This window comes from Corythoichthys intestinalis, chromosome 19, assembly GCF_030265065.1.
Source record: "Corythoichthys intestinalis isolate RoL2023-P3 chromosome 19, ASM3026506v1, whole genome shotgun sequence".
Classification (NCBI taxonomy): domain Eukaryota; kingdom Metazoa; phylum Chordata; class Actinopteri; order Syngnathiformes; family Syngnathidae; genus Corythoichthys; species Corythoichthys intestinalis.
Window position 1 is genome coordinate 28,497,074 of NC_080413.1, and position 24,975 is coordinate 28,522,048.

General features: G+C 38.4%; 1 protein-coding gene and 1 long non-coding RNA gene across 13 annotated transcripts in view; both read left to right on the forward strand.

Annotated features, from left to right (window-relative positions):
* The first annotated feature begins 729 nt into the window (after positions 1-729).
* On the forward strand, positions 730-6,216 carry LOC130907190 (uncharacterized). Of its 2 annotated transcripts, XR_009061414.1 has the most exons (5): positions 730-3,025; positions 3,095-3,156; positions 3,537-3,640; positions 4,815-4,999; positions 5,062-6,214. It is a non-coding gene; the product is annotated as an uncharacterized LOC130907190 (long non-coding RNA). The 2 variants fall into 2 exon arrangements; XR_009061413.1 differs by having other exon boundaries at positions 4,815-6,216.
* Positions 6,217-22,565: 16,349 nt separating this feature from the next.
* The window catches only part of LOC130907420 (neurexin-3b), a 584,351-nt gene continuing 581,941 nt past the window's right edge, over positions 22,566-24,975 (forward strand). For 7 of the 11 annotated variants that reach the window (XR_009061465.1, XM_057822471.1, XM_057822470.1 and 4 more), the window contains exon 1: positions 22,567-22,871. The gene's annotated coding sequence lies outside the window, so the exon portion shown is untranslated. Of the gene's footprint in view, positions 22,872-24,975 lie in introns of all 11 variants that reach the window. The other 4 variants (XM_057822469.1, XM_057822479.1, XM_057822473.1 and 1 more) reach the window with 2 other exon arrangements.

The window sequence follows — 24,975 nt, forward strand, 5'->3', positions numbered from 1 at the left end:
ACTCACGCGCATGAATGTGAAATCTTTGCGCTTATACATGTGAGACACTTACGCGCATACATGTGGAATACTTTTTGCGCACGCACACATGTGAAACAATATTTTGGGTGCCATGTTTGTACTACATGTCGAATCCATTTTGACTGGGAGTGGATGGAAAGGAAGATCGGATGTCTAACACTGTCATTACCAGCCGTGAAGTTAAAGCTGGCAGTATTTTTATGCTCCTAAATGTTTCCCATTCAGAAACAGCTCTAACTGTCAACACGTTGCAAAAATGAAACCTAGGTGGCTCAGGGTGCGTCATTGAGATTCGGCGTCTGTTGTTGTACGGCTGGCGCTGCATTAACTTACCATCACTTCCAGCGAATGTCGACGGAACGTGGGTCCAGAGCATAGCTGCAATCAGCACGAAGTACCGCAAAATATTTGCATAAATATATAGAAATAATGTATATATATACACATACATATATACACACATACACTATACAGGGTGATGAAAAAAAGAATGGGCCAAAACCATTGTGGTAAATTGGGGGGGCAATAACTACATTGACACAAGTATTGTATATTTTTGTTTTTATTTCATGCTTTACAAGTGCTCAATGTGACCACCAGCAGCATCACAGACAATCAAGCCGATATGACTTAATTCGTTAAGATTACTTACTTGTTAAAGTAAAAAAAAAAAAAAAAAAGTAAGTACTTTATTTAATTAAAAATGTAATAATTTCAGTCTATTTCAATAATTTTGAAATGAATAAATGCGTGATGATTTTGGCACATTGATTTTTAATCACCCTGCACATACATCATATATATATATAAACATATTATATACATATTCACTATATAAAATTATGTACACATAATATGCGGTCAATAAACTATACTGCGACATTTTATTCATAAACTGTAATACTGTCTTGCATCTGTGAATAAACACACAATTTGCACTTCAGCCTCCAAGGCATATTTATTTGGCAATTGGAAACGAGGTGGGGGGTGCAACACTTTTATTTTTTTTAATATTTCAAAATACAGTTCCAATGGACTTCTTCAAATTTGAAATTTTACCTTTTTCATCAATCATATGCAAACTGATATTGACTATCAAACCATACTCGGTGTAGTAGTTAAAGTTAAAGATACATTTTTATATACATACTCATTAACTTAAGTACTGGGGATGGGGCAAGTTAGTAGCTCACATGTTGTTTACTGAATTCTCATCTCAGAAGCGAAACAAACATTATTTCTTTTACACATTTTAAACAACAAACCAACCAAAACAATACTGCGCTCAAACCAGTGTGGTATAAATAAATATAATAAAAATTATTTGTTGTTGTGTGGGACATTTCCAACACCGTATATCCAGGTCTGCTCGCGTTGTCGTTGAAGAACTGGTTCCACGATGCTAGGCTAGCTGCAAAGGCTACCCCAGGATACATCGGCGTGCCCGGGCATCTGTCTCGGAGTGCCCGCGCGGCGTGCGAGAACTATACCACCGAGCCACCAATACTTGCAATGGAAGACGGGCGGCACGCTGAAATGAATAATCAAAGGGAACACAAAGAAACAGACGAGCATTGGCACCCACATCGTATTCATACCGTCATTGAGTGACAATTCATCCCGCGCTTCCTTGGTCGAAATCGATAAGAAACCTGGATTCGTCCACAATAGCGTCCCGAGGCCTCCATTTCACTGGGCCAAACACCGGAGGAACAGTCGACGCCCACGTCAATTGCGTCAGAAGCTACAATGTAGCTTATTGGTCAAACTAACGTCACCCCCTCACGATTTTACAAAATAAAAGCAGGCACATTATGTTAAATAGGAAAAGGGTGATTTTACACACCAAAAAAAGGTCCACGACACATATTTAGATGATATATATGTATTTATTCTATTAAGAATGTTGCCAAGCTTGAATGATGCTTTATACAAGTAAAAATATATCGCTTCCGCCGTAAATACTTTTATTTTGAAAAGGACCAGTACAGCTTCCTACTATAAAATGCCTCGTATACTATCTACTGAAATGCCGTGCACTGTCATTTGTGAGATGCTCTTCTACACACAAGTGAGATTCTGTGCAGTCTCATTACTGAGAGCCTCTTATACACACAAGTGAATAACCTCTCACACATAAGACTGAAAAATATCTCACATTCCTTGGTCAAACGTTCGTATAAATGCATGTGAAAACATCTGTACAGATACGTATGACTTAAAAAGCTATCAGACATAAGTCTCGGTAATTATAAGTATGGGGGTAATTATAAGTATCCACATTGATGCATGCCATTGAATTATAATAAATTGAATGGTTGAATAATCAAGAAAGCAAGATATTTTCATTAGCACATATATTTTAAGCTTGATAAAGATAGATCTAAATAAAGTTTAAGATTTTTTTAGCATTATTGAATAAATTATATTGTGTGTTTTAAACGTGGCATTAAAAAACAACAACAATAATATTACATTTTATTTTTAGGTGTCTTTCAGGACACTCAAGATTGCCGTACAAGGTAAAAGGTAAAAAATAAGTTAAAATACACACATACAGATAAAACCCACAACAATGTTAAATTAAAAAGAATAATGGAATTATGAGGAAGAAAGCCTGTCTGAATAAATATGTTTCAAGATGTTACTTGGCTGAGATTGTAAGGAAGTCCAAAGTATTGTGCGGCCTCATCAACATCAAATTATAATCGATATAAGGGTCAGCAGGGATGAAATCGAACTACATATTCACACACATTCAGTACTAGCCTACATTCTATAATGAATTGGAACACTGATAAAGGTATAGTTTATGGTTTTTATTTAAAACTGTATTTTTGATGACTGCTGTTAGTTAAAACGTCCACTAGATGGCATTATATGATCTTGCATTGCACTAAAACCAGGTATATGAGCGTTGCATTTTGGGAAATGAAGATGCTATGAACGCTAATGGAGAAAACGCTAACGCTAGCGCGACCTCTTTCAAACCAAAGAAAAACTGGTAATGGTTTCGAAAAAACATATTTCGATTTCATGTACGCGAAACCATAAAAGGTTGATTTTGTTGCAGACGAGTTCCAGACTGCTCTAATCAGCGAATTACATCTGAGTTCTGTGTGATACAAGTGTCTGGTGAGTTGCTATGCTTTATGCTACTATGCAAGAGGATATGTCATAGACACGTTTTCCTGTAGAGTTGAGTTACAAGATATTGTGTCTTTTCTTTGTCTAAAAAACAATTGGAGGAAATTGGAAATATAGTAAGATGTTATTTTTTCAAATACAAATAAGTTAATGTTGTATGTTGATGCATTTTTGGAAAGTATTATCGATAGGTGGGCTAGTATCAGTCACTGTATAATTCATGAACAAATAGTTAAATGTGGGAAACGACCAATTTTGACCAGTATTGTAGGTTATACTTGCCATGCTGTACATTCTATGGTTGGTTGAAAATTAAGTTCTTGATATGCAGATTGTTTGTTTTTAATTGCTGGATCTACATCTGACAGACAGAATTGATGTCAAGGAGGATTCGGCCTGATTCAATGAGGGATTGAGGACCAATTTTTTTCAACTTCAGCCAACTGTTGGAGCATCACCCAAAGCAGATAAGGTCACCTTCACTACAAAATTCTTCACACAATATACAGTCACACTATCCCGATAGTACACACATACACTGAATAGTACAACAGACATTGAGGCACAGCAGCAAAAGACTTTGAAGGGACTGTTCAAATTCAATATTTTTTATTTAGATAGTTTGTGTATATTTTGGGGATTATATGATTTTGTGAGTTCTGTAGTACTTTGAATAAATGTTGTTGTTGTATTTTCTTACTAGCTGCCCTTGCTCCTTGAGTTGAACCTGTGTATATTACTATTCCATACTTAGTAACATCAAAACAAAATTCTTGTTCACATAAGCAAAAGAAATTACTAGTGGGATGAGCAAATTATTGCTTGGATAAAATATTCTATCACATGCATTAATAACGATAGCAATTTATCTGAAAACTACCAGACTTGCTTTTTTTTTTTTTTATTACATTGTAACAAAGCTATCTGTGACAAGTCTCTGTCTTTGGTTTTAAAAAATTAAACGTTAAAAATATCCTTTCCAACCCTTAAAAAAAAAAAAAAAAAAAAAATCATGTTATGTCTTTACAAGTTTTTGTTTTTTTCACCAACATATCAATACCTCTGGGGTTCTAAGTGGCCTTACCTTTTTGAAAATGTTTCTGAATATTCATAGGAAATGTATTATCTTTTAAAAAGTGTGCAGCAATGTATAACACCAAATCTTTCCAATCATTTTTTTCCTGGATAAAACTGTTAAATGAATCTAGAAATAATAGTGTGTATTTCTCTATCATTTTTTATACCGAAATGTAATTTTTGGAAAATTCTATTATTTTTAGCATTACTTTCGGAAAAAAAAAAAAGACTTGTGTAGTTGTGTGAGGTTCTCAGTTATGAGTGTACACGGTATTTTAGTAGACAGTGTAAAAGGGCTGCATATTACGATTCATTATTGGGCCTTTTCCAAATAATACGTTAGTGCGACAGAAGGGATATATACAGTGGGGAGAACAAGTATTTGATACACTGCCAATGGGTTTTCCCATTGGCAGTGTATTTACTTGTATGAAGGATCAGTCAAGTTTGGCAATATTCTTAAAAGTATAAATACATATATAATATAAATATGGGTCATGGACCTGTTTATTTTTGTATAATCACCTTTTTTCCTCTTTAACCTAATTTGCCTGCTTTTATTTTCTAAGGTCGTGGAGGAAAAGACGTTAGTTTGACCAATAAGCTACATTGTAGCTTATGACACAATTGAAGTGGGCGTCAACTGTTCCTCCGGCTTTTGGCACATTTAAATGGAGGCCAGTATCCGGACGAGTCCAGGTTACCTGCTGATATCGACAAAGAGAAGCACAGGATAAATTGCCACTCAGTGACGGTATGAATGTGGGTGCCAATGGTCGTCTGTCTCTTTGTGTACCCTGTGATTAATCATTTCAGCGTGCTGCCCGTCTTCCATTGCAAGTATTGGTGGCTCGGTGGTAGAGTTTTCGCACGCTGCGCGGGAACCCCGAGACTGATGCCCGGGCACGCCGATGCATCTTGGGGTAGCCTTTGCAGCTAGCCTCGCATCGGGGCAACAGTTCCGCTACGACAACGCGAGCAGACCAGGATATACGGTGTTGGAAATGTCCCACACTACAACAAATCATTATTTTATCCACACTGGTTTGAGTGCAATATTGTTGTGGTTGGTTCGTTGTTTAAAATGTGTAAAAGAAATAATGTTTGTTTTGCATGTGGGATGAGAATTCAGTAAAACGGCATGTGAGGGACTAACTTGTCCCCCCCCTCCACAGTACTTAAGTTACTGAATATGTATATAAAAATGGATCTTAAGCTACTATACCGAGTGTGGTTTGATTGTCAATATCAGTTTGCATATGACTGATGAAAAAGGTAAAATTTCAGATTTGAAGAAGTCCATTGGAACTGTTTTGAAATAAAAAAAACCATCCCACCTTGTTTCCAATTGCCAAATATATATGCCTTGTAGACTGAAGTGCAAATTGTGTTTATTCACAGATGCAAGACAGTGTTAAAGTATAAGAATAAAATGTCGCAGTAAGGTTTATTGACCACATATTATATGTACATAATATAATTATATATAAGGAATGTTTGTATATATAATTTATGTTTGTACATATGATGTATGTGTGTATGTGCAGGGTGATTCAAAAACAATGTGCCAAAATCACACATTTATTCCTTTCAAAATCATTGACATAGACTGAAATGATTAATTAAATTGTTAATTTGATAAGAAAGTCTCTTTATCAAGTAAGTTAACAAATTTAGTCATATCAGCTTGATTGTCCGTGATGCTGCTGGTGGTCACATTGAGCACTTGTAAAGCATGAAATAAAAACAAAAATATACAATACTTGTGTCAATGTAGTTATTGCCCCCCCAATTTACCGCAATGGTTTTGGCCCATTCTTTTTTTCATCACCCTGTATAGTGTATGTGTGTATATATGTATGTGTATATATATACATTATTTCTATATATTTATGCAAATATTTTGCGGTACTTCGTGCTGATTGCAGCTATGCTCTGGACCCGCGTTCCGTCGACATTCGCTGGAAGTGATGGTAAGTTAATGCAGCACCAGCCGTACAACAACAGACGCCGAATCTCAATGACGCACCCTGAGCCACCCAGGTTTCATTTTTGCAACGTGTTGACAGTTAGAGCTGTTCCTGAATGGGAAACATTTAGGAGCATAAAAATACTGCCAGCTTTAACTTCACGGCTGGTAATGACAGTGTTAGACATCCGATCTTCCTTTCCATCCACTCCCAGTCAAAATGGATTCGACATGTAGTACAAACATGGCACCCAAAATATTGTTTCACATGTGTGCGTGCGCAAAAAGTATTCCACATGTATGCGCGTAAGTGTCTCACATGTATAAGCGCAAAGATTTCACATTCATGTGCGTGAGTGTCTCACATGTAAGCGTGAAAGGATTTCATATATATGCGCGCGCGCTGGTCTCACATGTAAGCGTGAAAGGATTTCATATATATGCGCGCGCGCTGGTCTCACATGTAAGCGTGAAAGGATTTCATATATATGCGCGCGCGCTGGTCTCACATGTAAGCGTGAAAGGATTTCATATATATGCGCGCGCGCTGGTCTCACATGTACGCGTGAAAGGATTTCATATATATGCGCGCGCGCTGGTCTCACATGTAAGCGTGAAAGGATTTCATATATATGCGCGCGCGCTGGTCTCACATGTAAGCGTGAAAGGATTTCATATACATGCGCGCGCAGGTCTCACATGTAAGCGTGAAAGGATTTCATATATATGCGCGCGCGGGTCTCACATGTAAGCGTGCAAGGATTTCATATATATGCGTGCGCAAAAAATATTTCACATGTATTCGTGCACGCGTCTCGTATGTATGTGTGCGTGAATATCACATGTATGCGTGCGAGAATCTCACATCTATACGTGCGCAGAAAATGTTTCAATAGAGTGTGTGAGAACGTTTGATAAGTGTGTGTGAAAGGTAATCCTGAATTATGTCCCTAACGGCCCCCCATACAAGTGAGCGAGGGCTCACTTAAACCGCGATTGAAACGCAGCCCAAGTGTACAGACACGAGGGTGAAGCCTTCAAAATCGAACAGGAAATGACACGACTAGTGATGGGTCCAGTGACACTAATGCGCCGGTGCGCGCGCCGAGCTCATGGAGCAACCCCTGCGTCAGTGCGCGTATCGCTACAAGAAAATCACGTGACCGATGCAGGAACTCATTGAACTGTGTCGACACAGTAATGACGCGGCAAACTGGTTCAAAAGGAAGCGCGTCTGTCAACGCGATGGAGCTGCTGAGACAATCCACATCTCACGGTTACTTCCTCGTAGTCTACATGCTGTGGAAATGGACGTGACACAGGGAAAAAACACTCGTCATCTTCCATTCAAAATAGAATTTTAAGGTAACTCTTAGTTTATTAGTGTAAAGGGTCCACGCGGGTCCGTCCTTGGCGGTGCGTGGAAATATCCCTTTCGCTGCCTTCAGGAGTATGCGTTGGCTGCTAGCTTAGCGGTCAGCGCACTCGCCATTCGTCCTCGACGCGTCGTGCGCGCGGCGTTATTTTTTTGCACATGAAATGTCGCATTTGTACTTTCAACCTGTCATATACAAACAGTAGCCATCTCCTCAACGGTGAAGCATAAGAATGAAGTTTCTGATAATCCCAAGATAAACACAGGTATAGAGCCATTCCTTTACTTTCCCACAGTAGCGTTTATGGTAATTTATTAGAAATAGGTAATTAAGCTATAATTGCTTTTTTGTCCACTTCAATTTTTTTCTGACGGGCTATGGTAGCACTTAGATGACGAAGTGGGGAGTCAAGGAGGCAATGCAACTGTAGATGAAATTGCAAAAGTGCAACGATGCATGGCTGAGCCGAACATGGCACGCAATGCAGATTTTCTTTAATACTGGAGGAGCCAATGGACATCTTATCCAAACCTCTTTCAACTGGCTTGCGAGTGTGTGTTGTCCACAGCAGGTAAAATTGCTTGTTTAAAAAAAAAAAAAAATCAAATAAAAAGGAACCAACTAAATTTTAAACATTAAACTATAAAAACTATGTTTTTGAATAAAATGTTATCAGAACAAAAAGTCCACAAGCACCCTCATTCACCCATTCATTATTACATACATTTTCACATTATAATATATGTTCACATAATTTAAAGATATGGAATAATGCAATATGAATGAAAAGACTTAAATGATTTGATTTTACATGCTACAGTATGTCATCAATGGCGTACCGCAAGCAACACGTCACTTCCGCTCATTAATATTCTTGATATTAGCTACTATTGCTAAGTCGGGACAAGCCACCGTTTGTCCCTCATAGGAAATGAAAGGAAATCGTGTACGAAGGAGATGTTTACAGAGCTAAACCTACCAATTCTCTCTGAAAATGATGTGCCTGGTGCCAAATTCACTTGCAAAGATGTGGAAGAACATAAAAATGTTCAGTTAAAGAGATGGCTTTAGTGTCGAAGGCTGAAAAAGACGAAAAAAAAGAGCCGACCTAAGCATAGCTTTAGCTTTTTTATCGACGCGACTGACAATGACATTCTCCTGTTTCAACAAGCTATCCTTTACCATTAGCCCTGTCTTTCTTATATATCCTCTGGTTGTCCTACGTCTCTTACCGTTCTTGGAGGTAATTTAGTTAGCTTTGTGTAGCGATCGCAAATGCTACTCAGTGACAGCCAACGAACACTTTTAATGTTTTCATTGATAACACATCTTAATCCCATAATACTTCACATTTTTTCCTCCCAAGTTTTTGGTTTCCGGAAACGTATGAAGAAAACATCCTTCATGTGTCGTAATGTTTAGAGTCGTTTTTACAAGTTCCAAAAAGCAATGCGTGATCGGCATGTTCGTTTTTGAAAGATTACCGGAGAAAAGTAGCACTAATTACGTTGCGTCTATGCAAGGGCAGGTCTATAATGTCCGACTTCGGTTTTACTTCCGCTTTAGGATGCGACGTCACAGTCTAAAAATACTCTGCGTGCGGTACGCCATTCAGTATCAGTCTGGGTTGCCTGTAGGGATTTTTTATGTCCAGCAGGTGTCAGTATTCAATGACACAGTAGCCACACTGTGTCAACACAGTGTGTCACTGTGTCGACACGCTTCATTTGGTCTCACGGACCCATCACTAGACACGACCCAACTCCCCATGACATGACGTATCCAATATGATATTTACTATTGGGACAATTTTCCCCCTGTCCTGATAAAACTCATGCAAAGTAACACATCATTTAACAATTTCAAAGTGTTTTGTTCATAATTAAACAAAAATCAGATTAAATTAGAAATTAATTTAGAAATTAAATTGGAATTTAAGACTTGCCATCATCACTTTCTATTCTGTCTTGATCAAAACAGCACCGTTCCACCATCTTGCGAATAATCCAACAGTATTGACTACAGTGTATATCAACGTTTGCCTTTATGATGATGCTCTTGAAGTGATCTACATGCAGAACAAATAAGCAGAACACATTCATTACTTCAAAGCATCTAAAATACAGCGTTAATATTGCAACAGATGCAGCATAAAATTTGTTGCCTGATTGCAGAACAAGTAGATGGGATTTTTATTAAAATAAAGCACAGCTTGTGTGGAATTCAGTTAGAAGAAAAATATCAAAGAGTTATGATTCATTTATCACATCTTTTTGTGAAAAGAAAAGCAGGGCATGCAGAAAGCTCTATGCCTGGTTGAAACGCTTATTGTGTTTGATCTTGGTAATTCATTTTGTAGAAAGAAAGTGATTTTCCTTTGTGTTTGCATGTATTTTTTTCAAGGTTGTGAAGGTCGGGCACCCTGTCTGTGTTTTGGGTGTCACACTGCAGTGTGCATATAGTGTCACACTTGTTTTCTTTAAGGATGTTCTTCTCCCTCCCTTTTATTTCTTTTGCTTGTCTCACTTTCAACTGCTTCTCCTTCCTCAGATAGAGCTGTTGGTCATTAGCCCTTAAAACATATTAATATGTCACTGGGTATGCATGAAAATTCCAGCACATGTCTGGTCGGTATGACAATTTTGAAATCTACAAAAAAAAAAAAAAAAAAAAAACAACACCTCACCTTTATTTAATATTGACTGACTAAAACAAAACCATTTTTCCTCATTAGAAAATGATTTAGGTTTGTTAAACCATGACAGTGGAGTCTCTTTAGATCAGACATAATCCATTCCGGAATGCTATTGTAAAGGTCTAATGGGTGCAGATTAAACAAAGCTGCTCAAATGTTGATTCAGCCACACAGGCCCTTTCAAAGCTGCACCTCATTTTTATGGCAGATGCTAAAGATAAGCTTGTCTAAGTCATACTAGCGTTCATTTTCCACTTGCAATGTAATGGCTGTTTTCTCCCTTGTGTCTAAGAAAAGGAGAATCAAAAGTTACGTCGGTAACTAAGGTTCTATGAATCCCGAATGACCGCCAGAGCATTCTGAGCTTACAGCAACGCTTCTGGCGGTCAGCAGGGAGGAAATAGAAACACAGTTAAGCACTCCTCTGGCTGGGCGGACTCTCCCACGGACTTAATTCTGTCATTTAAACACCTTTGATGTCATATACGTTTTGTGAGTGGAGCCATAGACTTCACTATCAATTGACAGGACACAGGGCTCGGGACCGATCCGTAGGGGGTCTATTTTCAAAAACTTTAAAATTTTCAAAACCAAAGCCGCTAGTGACCTAAAACCAAAAACCTGTTGCATATGAGTCTCCATGAGCAGCGACATAAAAAAAAAATTCAAAGGCGTTCCCAAATAAAATCCTGATTACCGTAATTTCCCGAATATAACGCACACTTTTTCCCCCCAAAATCAACTTGTAAACTCTTGGTGCGCATTATAAACGGGTACATGGATGGAGACAAAAATGTATATGTATTACATATATATATATAAACAGATTTTTTTTCATTGACACGGCCACGTTGTGTTGAAGAAACGTATGCGGCGACCCGTTGCCGACCATTACGGTACGTGACGTCACCATTTTGTTTCGGTAATACTTCACTCTAATCGGCCGAATGATTTCGTCTGTGTTAAATTCTGCTTTTTTCACTCTTCATAAAGCACAGAATTTAGTTTCTTGAACTCATTTGAGTCGACGTTTATTGCAGCTCCACAATTCGGACCATAACAAATGTAAGGACACACACTTCCTGTGTCCGTCAACTATATCTGTCCCCTCGGGAAACTCAATCCCAAATAACAATTGTTCCTATTACTGTCGTGGTCACAACGATGACCTCTCACGGATTTCCGACTTACGTTCTCACTTTCATTTTACCGTATCAATCCATGGAAGAAACATTTATTCATCATGAGGAAACGAGCAAGTTATACAGCAGCCTTTAAAAGAAAAGTCACATCTGTTTTGTTTTCTCCTAGATTCTGGTAAGTTGGAGAAGTTGTCAAATCATATTATTACCGTAAATATTGTCAGTTTACGGTAATGTTTTGAACTACCAATGTGCTATGCTTGTGCTGTGTTTCACCAGTCAGTAAAATGACATCTCTGTATCTGTACACGAGCTCTGTTTTCTTGTATACTTCTATTTATTGGTGCTAAAATTAGGGTGCGCGTTATAAACGGGTACAATAATTTTCCCCAGATTTTACAAGTAAATTTGGGGTGTGCATTACACACGGGTGCGCCTTATATTCGGGAAATTACGGTAATTATTTTTCGATACAAGTACAGTATAACAAAACTTAAAATGGATATAAAATTCTCAAATTTTAAGCGAGATGCACACAAATCACCAAATGCAGACATAATCACCTATATTTTCAGGATCAATAGCAATATTTAACATATAATTTTTTGCCCAAAATAGCAACTTAATCTTTTTTTTAATTTAGTGTAGGTTTTTCAAAAGCTAATAAATCACTTAATTTTCACATCAGAAACTTAAGATGATTCTTCATGCTTTCCTCAAGTGTTAATTTTACTCAACAAAAGCCAAATTTGCATTTTTCTTTATACTATCACAGCTTATTTAGGTTGAATTCCGCTATTGTGTAGAGATACAAAATCCAACTTGGTGGCTGTCACAAAACAAAGAGCTTTTTAAGTTGAAAATTATTTTATGTAAATGCTTAAATCACTAAATTTCTATAGATATGAACGTAAAACAATCTAGATTCTTGGTTAAAGGCAAAACACTGGCAGTTATCGTTCATTTTACGTAAATATTTCAAGCAAAAGTTACCGTATTGTGTAATCCAACATGGTAGCCGTCATGAAACAAAGACCTTTTTAAGTTAAAAAATCTTGTAAATAAATGCTTATATCGCAGCATTTCCATAGATATGAATGTAAAATAGTGTAGATTCTTGGTCAAAAGCAAAAAATGGGCAGTTATCGTTCATTTTACATAAATATTTCAAGCAAAAGTTACAGTATTGTGTAATCCAACATGGCGAGCGTCACGATACAAAGAGCTTTTTAAATTAAAAATTCTTGTAAATAAATGTTTAAATAGCAGAATTTCTACAGATATGAACGTAACACAGAGTAGATTTTTGCTTAAAAGCAAAAAACGGGCAGTTATCGTTCATTTTATGTAAATATTTCAAGCAAAAATTACAGTATTGTGTAATCCAACATGGCGGCCATCATGAAACAGAGCTTTTTAAGTTAAAAATTCTTGTAAATAAATGCTTAAATTGCGGAATTTCCACAGATATGAACGTAAAACAGTGTAGATTCTTGTCTAAAAGCAAAAAACGGGCAGTTATCGTTTTGCCTGGTACACCAGACTCACCGCTGTTCCCGCTATTGAGTCTGGCCACCATTCAGCGGATACAATTTCCAGGGCGGAGCAAGCCACAGCAAACAGACAGCGGAGTGGACCAATCAGCGACGGGCAGACGTGACGTTAGTAAAACGACGAGGGCAGGACGGGAGACTTGCGCGCGGAACTAAACATACGAGGAGAGCGGAGTTTATTCAACATGGCTAGCGCGAGACAGACTGTTGTCAATGACTCGTGTCGATGTGTTTTTGGTAATTTAAAGCTGATTTTACCGTGGATTGGAACATATTCTCGGCTCTCCTGTTCACCATCTGTGTTGTTGTGGAGAAGACTTCCGACGCGCAAGAGTGACGTTGCTCGTTAAGAACACGTCACACAAATAAACGAATCTGATTTGTCGATTGATTTTGTACCTGCTCGAGAGGCCGTTAATGGGCTGGTTCCCAGACCTTTCTCTCAGTGTTTGAAAAATACAGGGAGAACCGTCTGGCCGTGCCAAGCAAGTTATCGTTCATTTTACGTAAATATTTCAAGCAAGTTACATATTGTGTAATCCAACATGGCTGCCGTCAGGACACAAAGAGATTTGTAAGTTAAAAATTCTTGTAAATAAATGCTTAAATCGCGGCATTTCCAAAGGTATGAACGTAAAACTGTAGATTTTTGGTCAAAAGCAAAAAACGGGCAGTTTTCGTTCATTTTACAGAAATATTTCAAGCAAAAGTTACATATTGTGTCATCCAACATGGTGGGCGTCACGATACAAAGAGCTTTTTAAATTGAAAATTCTTATAAATAAGTCCTTAAACCGCGGAATTTCTATAAATATGAGCGTAAAACACTTTAGACTCTTGATTAAAAGGAAAAAAATCAGGCAATTATCATTCATTTTACGTAAATATTTCAAGCTAAGGTTAGGCTAATTTTTCCATTCATTTCATTGTATTCACAATGCTTCAAAGTGCATGCATTGTGCGAATAATTACCTTGAATCCTCGACCAAATCATTCTTGAGACACTCTTGCCTGGTTGTATACAGTAAAACATTTGTCCTATTTCCACTTAAATCCAGCATTAGAACGCAGCGTGTGTTTGAGTTTATCACAGTGAAAGCCAACTTAACTTCTGCCTGGGTCCGGCCCACTACAGGAAAGCGTGGCGCGATGTCTGTTGGAGCAGTCTTGTCAACTGTTGGTGGAGTCTATGCTGGAGCAACCCTAAATATGAAAATTCTGTCAAATCTGGCTTCTGTGATTAGTGACATTATTTTTGAACCCGAATCATTTAACCACATGATGATATGAAAACAATAATAACCCATTTAGGGTCAAATGTCATGTCATCAAGCAATAGTTATGCTTGTCGTCATAGATACACAGTAAATCTGGTTTCCAGGTTTGATCACAATACTGCGTCAAAGCCAACCTGACAATAATTTTTGACGACAGCTGGGAAGCTACTAGGCCGTCTGCTGAGATGATTGAAGAATTTATGCATTTGTGTGAAAGCAATATCAATTAGAATTTTGTGGATCCATCTGCGGGGGCGAAAAAATATTTTGTGTTCATTTCCCCTTTAAGTATTTTTTCATCATATGCCCTATGTTAAGTGCCTCAAGAGGTTAAAATATTATATTGCAAGGTTGGATGCAGTTATAATGTACTGGCCATGTATGAATAATACTGTAAATCAAGCAAATGCATTTTAAAAGTCAGTTCGTTGCTCCATTTTCTTTTTTTTAACCTTTTATATTCTTAACCTGAGTCTCATGCATTATGGCGATATTCACCTACCTGTATACTTTGTACATTAACTTGAGGGCTCAGCTAGAAAAAGACCTTCATGCCTCACCGGTGCTTATTAAAGTAACACGCTAATTGATTTCAAAGATGTACAGCAGGGTACCTAACCACTGCAGAGAGAGACTGAATTAAAAAAAAAAAAAAAAATCATTTTTTTTTAATTGATCAGTGAGGCGCTCTGAGTCAGCTATTAATGCATATCCGCTGTAGTAATTATTGTCAGAGGATGTCAGCGCTAACTTTTTTTCTCACTTCTACCTCTACATCCTCGAGGAGTGACTTGCTTCATGCCAGATGGCATTAGAAGACAAACTTTGACGTTTTTAAGAGAAAAGAAGCTTGCCCCATGATAAGACCAGCTCCTTGAAGAAGAGCAAGCATACAGTCATGTGAAGAAATTAGGGCACCCCATTAAAAAATCAGTTCTTTATTAAGAAATGTTCACATACTAATGTCTGATCTTGTTTTTCTTTATGTGTGGCAAAGAAAGTGATTTATTTGAAGGTAAACAACACAAATTAACATTGTTTTACTCATTAAACCAAATAAATCAACAAAAATGCATATTCTAACTGAGGAAAAAGTTAGGACACCTTACCACCTAATACCTAGTGTTACCCCCTTTGGCTGAAATAACTTCATCTACCAGTCTTTGACATCGGTCTGAAGAAAGTTTGCCCCACTCCTCAACGCAGAATACTTTCAGATGTGAGATGTTTGAGGGGTTTCTTGCATGTAGAGCCCGTTTCAAGTCACCCCACCGCATCTCAATGGGATTAAGATCTGGGCTTTGACTCGGCTACTCCAGGACTCTCCATTTCTTCCTTTTCAGTCAGTCCTTCGTGGGTTTAGTGGTATGTTTTGAGTCATTGTCATGTTGAAGGGTCCAGTTTTGCTTCAGCTTTAATCTTTTCACAGATTTTCTCACATGTTCCTCAAGCACCCTCTGATAAACGATAGAATTCATGGTAGATTCTATGATGGTGAGCTGGCCAGGTCTTGCTGCAGCAAAGCAACCCCGAAACCATGACACTTCCACCTCCATGCTTCACAGTTGGTATGACGTTCTTTCCTGGAATGCTGTATTGGGTATAAACATGTCTTCCGTTCTGGTGTCCAAATAATACAATTTTAGATTCGTCCAAAGAACATTATTTCAGAAGTCCTGGTCTTTGTCTACATTCACTCTGGCAAACTTCGGTCTGGCCTTCATGTTCTTCTTGGAGAGCATAGGTTTCCTCCTTTCACACCTCCATTGAAGGTTAAACTTGTGAAGTCTCTTTGTGATTTTAGAGGCATGCACTTTCACATCAACAGTAGCAAGAGACTGCTGTAGGTCCCGTGATGACATCTTAGGGGTTTTTGGAGACTTCTTTTAGCATCCTGCGGTCTGCTCTCGGGGTGAACGTCCTTGGACAACCAGATCTGGGAATGTTGGCAGTTGTTTTGAATGTCCTCCACTTGTAGACTATTTTCCAGACAGTTGAATGGCTGATTTTATATTCTTTTGAGATCTTTTGAAATCCCTTATCAGACTCATAAGCGTCTACAATCTTCTTTCTGAAGGCCTCCGACAGCTCCTTTGATCTCACCATGGTGTTTTCTCTCACTTCAACTGTCAGGGGCACACCAAACTAAATGTGAGGTTTTAATAAGGCAAGCCTCCTTCAAAACATTGGGTATTGATGTTCTAATCGTGTTCACCTGATGTGATACCCATTTGTGTGATTTTAGCCATTTTAAGTGGGACTGAATGTGAGGGTGTCCTAATTTATTCATCAACAGAAATTGCATTTATTTAAAATGACATCATACAGAAAGTTATAAAAAAATATATTTTTTTCAGTTTTAATTGTTTAGCTGTATTACTTGAATCTCTCAAGATTGTTAAAATTGATATTAAATATCCGTATGACCAAATATGTTAGAAAACACACAGGCTACCATAGTGTGTCTTAATTTTTTCTCATTACTGGAGTTAGTGTTCCTTCACCCGCATTCTTTTCTGTCACACAATAGTGAGCGGTAAAGTCATTCTTTTTCTTTGTATTTGTTTCTATGGCCAAATATGTGTAACTTTGACATCATAATAGCTTGGGACTATTGATTTGGTGTGCACTATACACAATTAATTCCAACTGGTGCAGCATTCTGGTTGAAATACAGATATTATTTTTTCTTAATTGTCAATTGCAGAATGGCATTATTTCATATTTAAACAACTTTTTTTTTTTTTTAACCAGATTTCACAATACAAGTGAAGGTTGTTGAGGCTCCCTCAGACAATTCCACATGCCTTCATCAATAGCCTCTTCTGTGCCTCAAGCTATTTCTCAAAGCAACTGTAAGAATTTGAAGCGATTCTTCACAAAATGTGTAACTCTGCTATTTTGTTTAATGTCTTTACACTTAAATTCCTCTGTTTGTGCTGCTTTATTTCTTCAAATCTTTTGACCTTTTGTCCTGCACCCGTAATATGTGTGAAGCTACCTCTCATTTTACTGCAAGTCACAGATCAAGTCAAGACCCTCAGGCAGCCTCAGCAACTTAGCACTCGCATCTTACTGCCAGCTTCCAGCAGTGCTTGAGCTTTTTTTTTTTTCTTCTTACTTTAAACTTCTATCTTCAACCTAACTATACTGTCTACTGCAATGATCAAACACTCGTTTTCTCTTGTCACATTCATCTCTTCATTATGTTGTTCATGTATTTCTCTAGCTTTCCAACTAGGTTACATAACAGCAATAGTCAGCATCCTCCTCATTATCAAAAGCAGCACGGTATTGAGGAGTAGTGGGGCTTACCTGTGGAAAATGTGCAAAAATATGTTTACTACCAACATCTGTGAAAGGAGTTCAATTTGAGGTTAATTTCTATAAAAAAGTGATTTGACAATCCGAATTGTACTTCAGAGGGCACCACCATATTTAACATATACTGTGTAGCCTTTGATACCATTCACTTATTCCAATCTTGTTCCTATTGGTAGGGGGTTTTACTGTGTCATGCTGCCACATTTACACTCTTATCTTCAAACCCCACCTTGAAATGTAACTACTAGACGGGAATGTGGTTAAAGACTACAGGCGCAAGATACAAAATTCATCTGGACTTCAGAACCTTGGACAGAGCACCCAGTATGTCGATGGCAGAGAGCTGTCCAAGGTTCCAAATGTTCCACAAATCCTTGGATTTCTCAATACTGTGCTTCCATTCTTGCAGCGTACTTGCGGTCTGCAAGAAGCCTGAGGCAACCCCTGGGGCAATTAGCACACTGTCAATGCACTGACCTTTGCCGGTGGACTACATCAGCCCATGAGCTTATAGAAGGATCATGGATTAATTTGGACCTAATTAGAAAAAAGCCCACAAGCAATGATATAAGTGTGTTTTTATTTTTATTTCCTGTGAATTAGGAATTAGATTTTGGACCATAACGCTTTTATGTCGTGTAACATGTCGTTTTATATACCATATGATCATACCAGCAATACTGCATGTGCACTGCAATGGCTGGTTCAGTGTCATATTCAGGCCTCCCAATATAACATCACTAGTTTTCATATAGGTCCAACATTTATTAATTTAAACCATGTTGCTATTTTAGTGATTTTTATAAATTTGCCCCAACATGAATTTATATAGCAGCCAATGAGGGTCAAAATATGAGTTGTCAGCAGCAAGGTTAGCATTTTAACTGTTACATGCACATGTTCAGGAGTGTGATTACCTGTAATTTTCGGACTATAAGGCACACTTTTTCCTTCATTTCGAATCCTGCGGCTTATTGTCCAGTGCGGCTTATTTGTTGATTTATTTGTGTTAATTGGGAATTTAACCGACAGCGGCGTCATAAGACCGTTATAATTATGACATGAAACTATCATGAGCATTACTGAATGCTTAAGACAGATGTCATTAAGTGTCACCCTGCAAATTATGTCACTAACGCCAATTATGTCAAGCTCGGATCTTTTACAACCATTCAAAAGTTATATAATTTGCTGGATAACACTTAAGGACACCTATTCATTAATGCTCATGACAGTGTCATGTCAGAATTATGATTGTAATGACAGTTTTATGGCGGCACTGTCAAACGAAGTGTTACCAAATACCATACCTATCAATTAATGAAACAACTGGAACAGTAACCGAAGAAATAATTAGCACAGAACATGTATTTTGATTGTTATTTTATCTGTAGCGTTGCAATGCATGCTAGGATGCATGTTAGACAACAACAGTGTTGACAGCAGGTTGCAGCAGAGAGCGACTGTCTCCCCCTAGGGAGCAGCGATGGCCAAAATGGTTCATTTGGTCTTATGATAGTCGTATGATGCCTCCGTCAAATACAGTGTTACCGATTAATACCTTTTTGTGTAAATATCCCATATTACAATATGGATAGCTGCGGCTTATAGTCAAGTGTGGCTTATCTATGGGAAAATGCTGTTTTCGTGTCCAATTTATTGGGTGGCGGCTTATAGTAAGGTGCGCCTTGCAGTGGGAAAATTACGGTAGTTAATATGTTGTGCACATTACCGTATTTCAATTTTCTTTCTACTATGTTCTCTTTTTTGCTTGCTTATTTTTTTATCTTTTATTATTTCATTTCAGGCAGTTGAATTCTTTTTGACAAATACAATTCATCAGCTTTCAACGGATTTACATTATACGTAACAAAACAAACAAAACCGTTCTCATTTTTCAAGTAGGCATGTTTTTCCCACAATTTAAAATGGTATCGAGGTTATTAATTGTTCCATGTCTGTGAAATTATTTTATTTCAAGTATTACTAAAAATAACACATTTTCAGGATCCTTAGTCAATTAAGGGACAGCACATCCTGTCTCATGTACATCTGAGCCAATGCCTTGCATCTACATTACTTTCCTGGAGCAGGGATAAGCAGGTTAAAGCCAAAGGAAAAGTCCAGTAAAGAATTTTAATGCATTAGTAGAGTTAAGAATTCATATACTGAATTGTGTGTACAGTATGCGCATGATAGGCATGTAACAACTGGGAGGTGTTGTTTATGTAAATTAGTGCTAAGGTTTTATAGAACGGAAGTGGGGCTATCTATCATACATATTATGTAAAAAATGGTAAAATAAGATTATATTATATTGTACTTTATTGACAGGACAGCAGGGAAATTTACTTGTAATAACTAAGTGTCCCGATCTGATCACATGATCCGAAATCGTGCCGATCGTGCTATTTTTTAAAGGATCGGATTCGAGTGAAAAGGATCGGGTTTTTTAAATTTAAAAAATATATTTGTTTTTCTGTGTCATGTTCGTACAGACTCTCACTCTCCCTCCTGCTGCTTTTCTTGTTAAGGGGGCAGCTGGAGTTTGCTACTTAAAGTTAACGATGATTGACAGGTTTGTAGCTGTGATCTGGAGTGAAGGCTCTCTAGCTCTTTGGTCAAAGGCACAAATAGGTTAATCATCGTTTAGTCAATCTTCGTCGTCTAGAAGCTAAAAATGTGAGCGTCAAAGCGTGAGTGCACTTGAATAGACTCACTTGTATGAATTATATGAATGTCATGGAGAGTGATTAAAAGTATGGTGTTAAAGGTGATGCAATGAAAAATGTGGGTGCGCCAACATTTTGTGCTGGTGCCCCTTAAGAAAGAAGTTAGGTGCACCAGTGCAACCAATGCAAAAAGTAAGAGTGGAGCCTTGGCAATATATGTTGCAACTTTAATTTTTTCCAATGTTCTGTCAGCCTTCTGTCAGATAATGCTCAATTTCTCCAAAAAATGATTGCAATTACAAATGCTTTGGTAGTAATAGCTTCATTTATTTTGCTTGCAATTAAAAACACAACAGAGAATTCATTCATTCATTCATTCATTTTCCATGCCGCTTTTCCTCACGAGGGTCGCGGAGGTGCTGGAGCCTATCCCAGCTAACTCGGGGCAGTAGGCAGGGGACACCCTGAACTGGTTGCCAGCCAATTGCAGGGCACAAGGAGACATACAACCATTCACGCACACACTCATACCTACGGACAATTTAGAGACAACAGAGAATGGAAAAAAAAAAATTAAATCATAATCATTTTACACAAAACTCCAAAATTGGGCTGGACAAAATTATTGGCACCCTTTGAAAAATCATGTGATGCTTCTCTAATTTGTGTAATTAACAGCACCTGTTACTTACCTGTTGCACATAACAGGTGATGGCAATAACTAAATCACACTTGCAGCCAGTTAAAATGGGTTAAAGTTGACTCAACCTCTGTCCTTTGTCCATGTGTGTACCACATTGAGCATAGAGAAAAGAAATAAGACCAAACAACTGTCTGAGGACTTGAGAAGCAAAATTATGAGGAAGCATGGGCAATATCAAGGCTACGAGTCCATCTCCAAAGACTTGAATGTTCCTGCTTCTACTGTGCGCAGTGTCATCAATAGGTGTAAAGCCCATGGCAATGTGGCTAACCTCTCTAGATGTGGACGGAAAAGAAAAACTGACAACAGATTTCAACGAAAGATTGTACGGATGGTGGATTAAGAACCAGGACTAACATCCAAACAAGTTCCAGCTGTCCTGCAGTCCGAGGGTACAACAGTGTCAACCCGCACTATCCGTCGGCATCTGAATGAAAAGGGACTCTATGGTAAGATACCCAGGAAGACCCCACTTCTGACTCAGAGACATAAAAAAAGCCAGGCTGGAGTTTGCCAAAACTTACCTGAGAAAGCCAAAAATGTTTTGGAAGAATGTTCTCTGGTCAGATGAGACAAAAGTAGAGCTTTTTGGGAAAAGGCATCAACAAAGAGTTTAAGGAAAAAAACAAAACACAAACAAACAAAAAAAACTCTGCCTTCAAAGAAAAGAACACCGTCCCCACAGTCAAACATGGTGGTAGTTCCCTGATGCTTTGGGGTTGCTTCGCTACCTCTGGCACTGGACTGCTTGACCGTGTGCATGGCATTATGAAGTCTGAAGACAAATTTTGCCACATAATGCAGGGCCCAGTGTGAGAAAGCTGATTCTCCCTCAGCGGTCATGGGTCTTCCAGCAGGACAATGACCCAAAACACACTTCAAAAAGCACTAGAAAATGGTTTGAGAGAAAGCACTGGAGACTTCAAAAGTGGCCAGAAATGAGTCCAGACCTCAATCCCATTAAACACATGTGAAGAGATCTTAAAATGGCAGTTTGGAAAAGGCACCTTTTCTCTGAGTAGTTGGCCAAAGAAGAATGGTCTAAAATTCCAGCAGAGCATTGTAAGAAACTCATTAATGGATACCAGAAGCGTTTGTTTGCAGTGATTTTGTCTAAATGTTGTGCTACCAAGTATTAGACTGACGGTGCCAATACTTATGTCCAGTCCATTTTTGGCGTTTTGTGTAAAATGAAAACTAGTTGTTTTTTTTTCCATTCTAGTTTGTGTGTTTTTTTTCTTCATTGCAAGCTAAATAAATGAAGATATTACTACCAAAGCACTTGTAATTGTAATCGTTTTCTGTGAGAAATTGAGCATTATCTGACAGAATTACAGGGGTGCCAATACTTTTAGCCAGCACTGTCTGTAGAGGTACCACTGTATATTTCAAAATTTCATGTATAATACCCACTTTAAAGCATTGTTTTATCATAATCACTATAATTCCAACTGCATACAATTCTATTTGGCGCTGAAGTTCACCTTTGCGCACATCACATACATTTGATTTGTGGATGATTCTGTGTAGGGTTCTGGAAAACCGGTTGGTTGTACGTCCTTCTCCTCTTTAAAGTGTAGAAGGCGTGTCTGACCAGAACCGAAGAGCGTAGGAGAGGAGAGCTCCATGGTCCCATCATCCACATGCACTGAGTGAGCCAAGCTCAAGCTGACTGAGAGATGCGCGCTCATTGAGACAAGAGGAGGCGGAGGAGGAAGAGGACCTAGGGAGAGCACCGTTGCCAACATCACGCTCGCTTGATCATGATATCCTTCACACCAACACCCGCATCAGCCTCTCTCTGAACACATTTCAACCCTTTCCGGATGGACTTTTGCTGTGGATTGTTCTAATTTATCTTTTTACGCACGCCCAATTGCACCCGGAGGTGTTTATCTCCCTTCTGCGTGAAAAGGTAGGCGCAAAACTCTATTTTGGAAAAAGAAAAGAAAAATCCCAAATGTGCTTTATTGCAATATCAGCGTCGTTGTGCTGTTTTAATTGTCAAGTTATTTCGTTATATAATTTTAATCCGGTGAATTTGATGACCCGAATCCAGGCGTTTTGGATGAGCGCACGCGTCTTCTGGTCAAAGCAATTTTCTAAAACACACGCACGCACATACACGAACGACTTACTAAAAGTGGCTTAGAACAAATACATATCGAGTGAGTGAGTGACGAAGTGGAAAGTTTTAGCACGCCACGCCGACCCCCCGCTGCCATCACAGAGGATGACAAGACTTGGAAATATTTGATAGTTTTAAAGAAAATACGATAAACACTCGTCCATTAATTCCTCTGCGTGCTTAATACGGAGGTGCTTGCCAAATGTCGCTTGCAGTCGTAATTCTGCGCTACAGATTACATATTATTTCTCCATCGAAACTGTGAAGTAGATTAAAATAGCAGCGCTAAATGCACGAACAGTATGCGGGGGTGGTATTCTTGCAGAAATATGCGTGACTGGTAGAAAGTTCGAAGTGCCAAAATCATGCATGTTTCTATTTATTGAATGCCTTATAATAAATCCTATAGTAGCGTAATCACTACACTGTACCACACAGGGATAACGCAGTACTAGAGCTGTATTGAAGCATTTTCTGTATTTCTATTTCACTAATAAAGTTTGAAAAATAAATAAAATTTGAGAAAAAAAAAAAAAAGCTACACATCCTCCCCCAAAAAATTTTGGGCAGCAATATTTTTGTCATACATATACTGCTCACCTTATTTGTCTACAAGAGAGGGCATAATATTAGAAATCCATTTCAGTATAACCCATATAAGGTGAATCAGTTGATTGAAATGAAACATAACTATATCAACATCAATGAATTCCCAGAACATCAATTAGGAATTGAATCACTTTGGCTGTGGTGGTGACCTGCTGGGTGCAAACTAAAGGCCCTCTGGTGGCCCCTCGGTGGACCTCACTATGTCTAACCAGTAGTAGTAAAAACAGCCTGTGACTGATGTTGAATTAAATAGGGCCTTCTGGTCATAGCTTGTGATAGACAGAAGAGGGGAGGGGTCGGTCAGAAGAGGAGGGGTTTGATCGAGAGGTCTCCAGTGCATGATGAGGTCTTGGCTGTATTACAATACATGTCAAAAATATGCACTGAAGCTAGATGCGTTGATGCATCATTTATGACCAGTTAGTGACAGTATCCTATGCGGGGCATCTCATATCCTTCTCTATTCAATAATTCAACCACTAAGTAAAAACTCACTTATTCTAATTGTATTCAGTACTGACTTCAATTTTCAATGTTTGCCTTTTTCCCCCTATGACATTGGAGAGCCTACTTTGGTTGTTTTGTGGTTGTTTTAAACCAGAATTTCAGCTACTAAGGATGCTCTCAGGTTTACGCTTGGCTGAAGGGTATTTCTGAGATCAGGCCTATGGGGAGAAAGCGTCAGTGAAATATTCAATGTGAAATTTATGTCACAACATAAGCTTCATTTAACCTCGCCTACAGGTCAGCTATACAAACTGTCCTGAATTAGAGAGGAGATGGTCCTTTGAATGTGTCACATGTCACATAATTTACTGGACTACCACAGGCGTGTTTACCGAAGGGTTACCTGAGAGATTTCTAGTACTTAATTCAACTCAGAGGACCAACTAGCATTCTGTCAAATACGACATCTGATACCTCAGCAAGACACACAATAAGTCTTGTTAATTGAATAGAGGAGCAATTTTTATCGGAGAGTAGCATATTAGGTTTCATGGACTTATGAATCATTTCCGATTGACGGCACGCACAGCACACGTCTGTAGTCAGTGGCTTGAATTGACACAGCTGTGTCTGGGGTTATTTCCACTCTGTAGAACCTTTTAACTTCTATGTTGTGTCAACAAACTACATTTAAGACAAAGACTATGATCAAGCCAGCCATCCTGGTGTTGTCAGGGAGACGCGTAGATGCACACGCCTGTTCAGGGATATCCGCACACACACACACAGGTGCACAGACAGTGCATTAGCATAGGTATCAGTTACTCAAATTCAA